Source organism: Schistocerca nitens, chromosome 4, assembly GCF_023898315.1.
Source record: "Schistocerca nitens isolate TAMUIC-IGC-003100 chromosome 4, iqSchNite1.1, whole genome shotgun sequence".
Lineage (NCBI taxonomy): Eukaryota > Metazoa > Arthropoda > Insecta > Orthoptera > Acrididae > Schistocerca > Schistocerca nitens.
The window spans coordinates 262,538,461-262,545,558 of NC_064617.1; positions in this window are offsets into that span (position 1 = coordinate 262,538,461).

Here is a 7,098-nt window from a genome sequence, read left to right on the forward strand (position 1 = left end):
TACCCGCGCTGGGTACGCCTATGCTAACGGGCTATATGTTATACCGCTCAGCCACACCGGTCACCACACAGTTTCAGTAATTAATGTCAAAGGATTCCCGAGACCCATTCCGAATGAGAAGAACTAACTGTTGGAAATCATCCAGACGGGAAAAGTGTTGACGAAAATTTCGATGCTGATTTATTTAATTTGAAAATGGAGGAACGATTTCCTGACAATCACGTCGTATGGTTACGAGCACGTTACCAAACCAACAATCATTAATTTTTTGTAAATTCTTCGTATTATATTTACAAGGAAAGACAGGATACTTTTGAATTTTATTCAATGAATTAAGGAAAGACAGGATACTATTCTGTTTTATTACAATGATATATCTTTACTACTATTTAAAGACAAGTCGTAGTTCAACGATACCAAAAGTCTTTAAAAGTTCTTCACTGATTTTCAGTAATACGATGCCATAATATTGTGCAGGTTTTCTGCTAGAATCGGCTGCGAGAAAACAAATGCTCTGCTGTCAAAATGTTTGTTTGAGTTTTTCTTGCTCGCAGTCAATTTTAAGTACAGATTATAATATAAATTTTAACATTGTATTGATTTGACAACAGTTATTCTTCGCAGATTGTTTCAATGGAAGAGAGGATAGTTGTGTTTATGGCTTATCGCCTTATGATTAGAACGAATTGTCCAAAACGTTTTAAACCCATCCGTTCATAGATTAAAACCACACGAAATACTGTTGTTGAAACAACCAACCTCACAGCTCCAGTAGCTGACAGGCCTCTCTCATACCCCGTATATCAATGATACCAAACCGATTTACTCATTGGTTTTAAGTGACTTTAATTTCCAATCGAAGTTTAGTTTGCAATAACAAAACATGGTACAAGAGGAAATGAAAATTACTACATGATAAACAGAAATATAAAACTGTCTATGACTGCCCCAGAAGAAGCAGGCAAAAGGTTTTTTAATAAACTCCCCAAAATCATTAAAAAACAAACAGATCTAAAATGTTTTAAAAATCATTTGAAACTATGTCTCACAGAGAAATGTATATACAGTTTGAGTGAATACTAAGATGGTGTTTAAATACGAGTATGTTATATCATTACTGAAATGTACCTTTAAAAATTATCATTTCTGCTTGTTGTTTGGATTTGTGTGTACATATAATGTGAAACATGTAATACCTTTGTATGATTATGGACTATTTCTGTTTAATTATTTGTTTCATTTATATATAATGAAATCAAGTTTGATGTTAATAGCCTATTGTATGACACACCCAATACTCTCAGCTGGATTTTCAGCTGGAGTCCATGGGCAAAGAATAAATAAATAAACAAACAAGGTTCACGGTCAGTGAGCAGGGGGGGGGGAGAGGAGGTGGTCAGAGATGTGGTAGAAAATTGACAGAGGGGGGGGGGGGGGGGGAGGGGGAGACGAGCAGGGAGAGGAGAAGGTAGACAGTGAGCACAGTGAATTTTAAAACGGCTTATATGCTTCGGTGTTCTAGACGGGTAATGGCCGAAGTTATCGAAATATATAGGAGTCAGACATAGCAGGAAATACAACGATGGGGATAAGAAGGCAGCTATTATTAATTCTTCCGTAGAACACCAGTTTTGTTTCGCCTGATAACGACGTCCTCCTGAGTAGTCCCCGCCCGGATATCGAAATGGAGGACAATTTCACCTCAGGAATATTTTACCCAAGAGGACGACAGTAAAGCTGCATGCCCTCGGGAAAAATTACGGCTGTAGTTTCCCCTTGCTTTCAGCCGTTCACAGTACCAGCACAGAAGGCCATTTTGGTTAATGTTACAAACCAAGATCAGTCAATTATCCAGACTGTTGCCCCTGAAACTACTGAAGAGGCTGCTGCCCCTCTTCAGGAACTACACGTTTGTCTGGCCTCTCAACAGATACCCCTCTGTTGTGGTTGCACCTACGGTGCGGCTATGAGGTACGCAAGCCTCCTCACCAACCGCAAGGTCCATGGTTCATGGGAGGGGGGGGGATGAAATATTATCTATTAAATCATAAATAATTTTGTTTATGAAATGACTGTCACAGCTACTTAAAATGTTACACTCATCAATACTTCAAAAGAAAGTTGAATAATTTCAAATGCATTTAAATGGGGGTAAATTAATTACGACTGTCACAAAATTCTGGGTGGAGTTTCAATTATATAAATTTTTTACAATATCATGTTCATTTGTCAATTTTGTATTTTATATACAAACACCCGGCACCAAAATGATAATTGTCAAAAAAACACGGAAAAAAATATTTTTGGCGTCTTGCACAATTTATGAAGGACGATGGTTTACAGTAACAAGGATTTTTTTTTTTTTTAGATCTGTTGAAAAACATACTTCGCTGGCATACCTGAAAACTTCCCTTTCTTCAGAAAACCTGGAAGCATACCAGGCATATGGGATTATTTCCTTAAAAATTGGCTATGACAGAAGCTCATCATGGGCTATTGATTGTATTTTTATGCAGTATTCACGAGAATTTATTTATCTATTAGTTTCAATAAGATAACCGCAATTTTGTATGCACTTTATCAGATTTGTTACTTGTCTGTCAAAATACACACATCAAAAAAAGTTTTGCATCACCCTCGTTTCCAGAACTCTAGAAGATAGGCAGGTGTTGACTGTGGATACTGTATCACAGACACAGACCCTTTGACTGAGATGTCACTAAACCCGCCCAAAGATGTAAAGAGCCATGCATGTGCTGCGCCTGTTAGACGGAGGGAGCCCGACAGCCGATCAGTTCCAGTCATTCCACAAGGAAGGAAGTACACATGTTGTCTGTAGTTCAACCATGCCTAGAAGGTCAATACCGCGGTTCGATCGCATCTGCTTTGTTACTTCGTGCCAGGAAGGGCTCCCAACAAGGGAAGTTTCCAGGCATCTTGGAGTGAACCAAAGCGATGTTGTTCGGACATGGAGGCGACAATAAGAGACAGAGGCAGGAACTGTCGACGACATGCCTCGCTCAGGCCACTCAAGGGCTACTACTGCAGTGGATGAGCACTACCTTCGGAATATGGCTCGGAGGAACCCTGACAACAACGCCACCATGTTGAATAACGATTTTCGTGCAGCCACAGGATGTCGTGTTATGACTCAAACTGTGCGCAGTTGTCTGCATATGCGCACCTTCATCCCTGATGCCCATGGCGACATCCATCTTTGCAACCACGTCACCATGCAGCGCGGTACAAATGGGCCCAACAACATGCCGAATGGACCGCTCAGGATTGGCATCGCGTTCTCTTCACCGATGAATGTCGTATATGCCTTCAACCAGACAATCATCGGAGACGTGTTTGAAGGCAACCCAGTCAGGCTGAACGCCTTAGACACACTGTCCAGCGAGTGCAGCAAGGTGGAGGTTCCCTGCTGTTTTCGGGTGGCATTATGTGTGGCCGACGTACGCCGCTGGTGGTCATGGAATGCACCGTAACGGCTGCACGATACGTGAATGCCATCCTCTGACCGATAATGCAACCATATCGGCAGCATACTTGCGAGGCATTAGTCTTCATGGACGACAATTCTCACCTCCATCGTGCACATCTTGTGAGTGACTTCCTTCAGGATAGCGACATCGCTCGACTTGAGTGGCCAGCATGTTCTCCAGACATGAACCCTATCGAACATGCCTGGGATGTATTGAAAAGGTCTGTTTATGGACGACGTGACCCACCAACCACTCTGAGGGATCTACGCCAAATCGCTGTTGAGGAGTAGGACAATCTGGACCAACAGTGCCTTGATGAACTTGTGGATAGTATGCCACGACGAATACAGGCATGCATCAATGCAAAAGGACGTGCTACTGGGTATTAGAGGTACTTGTGTGTACAGCAATCTGGACCACCACCTCTGAAGGTCTCGCTTTATGGTGGTACAACATGCAATGTGTGGTTTTTACGATCAATAAGAAGGGCTGGAATGATGTTTATGTTGATCTCTGTTCCAATTTTCTGTGCAGGTTCCGGAACTGGCGGAACTGAGGTGATGCAAAACTTGTTTTGATGTGTGTACATGTTACATGGTTGAGCAAGTGGAGTTCATTTCGGAAGATTCACTTTAATTGTACATGTAAGTGATTTACCCTCATCCTGAAAGATTTCGTCATAAGTGAGGCTTTGCTTGCCCACCCCAAGAGTCAATAATCAACAGAAATCGTTCTTGACCAACATAAGCCATCAAATACCAGTTGAGAAAGTCAGTACATGTTCTGTCGTTAGCGTCACAGATTTGGAAGACGTTGTTACAAAGTTTTTATAATTTGGCTCATATTCTTTTACTGTTTTTTGAACCGGGGGACCAAAGTTACAGGTTGCCTCTTGTAAACAAACAAACACTTGAGTTAGGATGGTTCCAGACAGAGAGCATACTGAGCAGTAGGTATATGCGTCACTTTATTCATGTCGTGTCTTTTGACGAAAATAGTATTGCTTCCTTTTAGAGCCAGAGTCCTGTTGTACCCCGACAGATACTGAAATCCTGGAAACCAAGCAAAAACCAAAATTTAATTTGTTTGTCAGTGAATCGTAAAAATTGATAGCAAAACTGCTGTCTGATCAGTTTTGATAACAAAATCTTTGTTGAAATTCGGTATCAATTTTAGCATCTCTGTTCGAAAAGTGCCAGCAGCAGCCAATATTTTTTCGATCGTCACCGCTTCTGTTCTTTAAATATATCTTGTCACTTTTCGCTGACGAATTCCGTGCTTATTTTTGAACCTATGAACCCAGCTGAGAGAAGCTTTAAATTCAAAATCTGTAAACTGATGTGCTGCTGCTAAAGACCACCGTTGTAAATTCCATGTAGTCATTTGCTGATAATTTTCTCGGGCGTCAACAAAACTATCATACGTCCAGGAATTGGTTGCTGCATACTTATCAAATTGATTGCCTCCTTTTTTATGTCTTTTTCCCGTAGGGATAAATATTCATTTTTTTTCTTAATCGGCTGCGTCCCTGTTTTTGTAGTGTTTCTAGTTTTCACGTTGAGTGAGCCTTTGCTATATTAACAACGTTAATTTTGTAATCCAAAGAAAGACGGTCTACTTCTCTTGTCTTCCTTCTGGTTCATATTCATCCGACGAGCTGTGATCTTCGTACTTTTCTAAAGGTTCACCTTCACAGTTTTCATGTTCGTGAGCAATTTCATCATCGGTCACAAGCATTTTTTTAGCCAACATTTCGATAGTACGTCTGTAAATTTTTTCACCGATCAACATTGTTTCACGAGAAATTGTCGCCGAAGATTCTGATGCAATAAAATTATTTGCAGCAAGCAAGCTTTCGTAATAAACAACCGCATCTTTTAACATTGCCTTCAACACTTCATTGTATAATGAAACTGCAGCTTCTGACACTTTCGTGATGTCTTCATTGACAGACATTTTTAATTCACAATATTGTAAAGATTCCGACAATATTTCACAGTACAGAACGCTCCAACATCTGCGAAAGTCTCATCCGGCACTGTAGCATGCAAGGCCCATTGCTCGACTAGTTTCGTGCGGGCCTTGACACTTTCTGGCCGTCTGCCTGTTCGTGTATACAATAGGGCAATAGCTATACTCTGCTATTCCACGAAGACACCGGTTCCTCGAATTTGCAATGATTATTTATAACGTTTCCGCAGCTTATAATGTCGCTCAATATTGTAATAACATCTACATCTACATCTACATCTATACTCCGCGAGCCACCTTACGGTGTGTGGCGGAGGGTACTTATTGTACCACTATCTGATCCCCCCTTCCCTGTTCCATTCACGAATTGTGCGTGGGAAGAACGACTGCTTGTAAGTCTCCGTATTTGCTCTAATTTCTCGGATCTTTTCGTTGTGATCATTACGCGAGATATATGTGGGCGGTAGTAATATGTTGCCCATCTCTTCCCGGAATGTGCTCTCTCGTAATTTCGATAATAAACCTCTCCGTATTGCGTAACGCCTTTCTTGAAGTGTCCGCCACTGGAGCTTGTTCAGCATCTCCGTAACGCTCTCGCGCTGACTAAATGTCCCCATGACGAATCGCGCTGCTTTTCGCTGGATCATGTCTATCTCTTCTATTAATCCAACCTGGTAAGGGTCCCATACTGATGAGCAATACTCAAGAATCGGACGAACAAGCGTTTTGTAAGCTACTTCTTTCGTCGATGAGTCACATTTTCTTAGAATTCTTCCTATGAATCTCAACCTGGCGCCTGCTTTTCCCACTATTTGTTTTATGTGATCATTCCACTTCAGATCGCTCCGGATAGTAACTCCTAAGTATTTTACGGTCGTTACCGCTTCCAATGATTTACCACCTATGGCATAATCGTACTGGAATGGATTTCTGCCCCTATGTATGCGCATTATATTACATTTATCTACGTTTAGGGAAAGCTGCCAGCTGTCGCACCATTCATTAATCCTCTGCAGGTCTTCCTGGAGTACGTACGAGTCTTCTGATGTTGCTACTTTCTTGTAGACAACCGTGTCATCTGCAAATAGCCTTGTAATGACAGTAATTAACGCTTTAATTTACCTCCATTAAAAATTCGTTTGAAATTATTCAACTTATTAAAAAGAAAGTGTTGACGATTGCAATTCACATTTTATGTAGCTGTGACAGCCATTTCATTAACAAAATAGGATTACTTATTATCTATGTGATGACACTTTGGGTCATTAACTTCATTTAATAGTTTTATAATTTTTAAGACAATTAAGAAAACGAAATAAAATTGAGCCTGCAGGTAGGATCGAACCCGGATCAGCCGTATGATCTAAGACGTTACTGACCGAGCTGTTTCATCTGTACGATAGAATGCTACTTCTGACCATATAAGAGGTGCGTATGAGCTACACTTAAAACTGTAGAGCGCTTTTACTCGGAATTTTCTGGATTGTTCGCTGTAAGACTTATATGAGTGGACACCCTTGAGATGTACTACCAACCTGCGAACTGAATTTTCGAGAGCGGAAGGCCCCCTTGTTACAAACAAACAGAACTATATCGCGTTGGCCACGTATGTGACTTGCATGAATATACTGTCACAAAC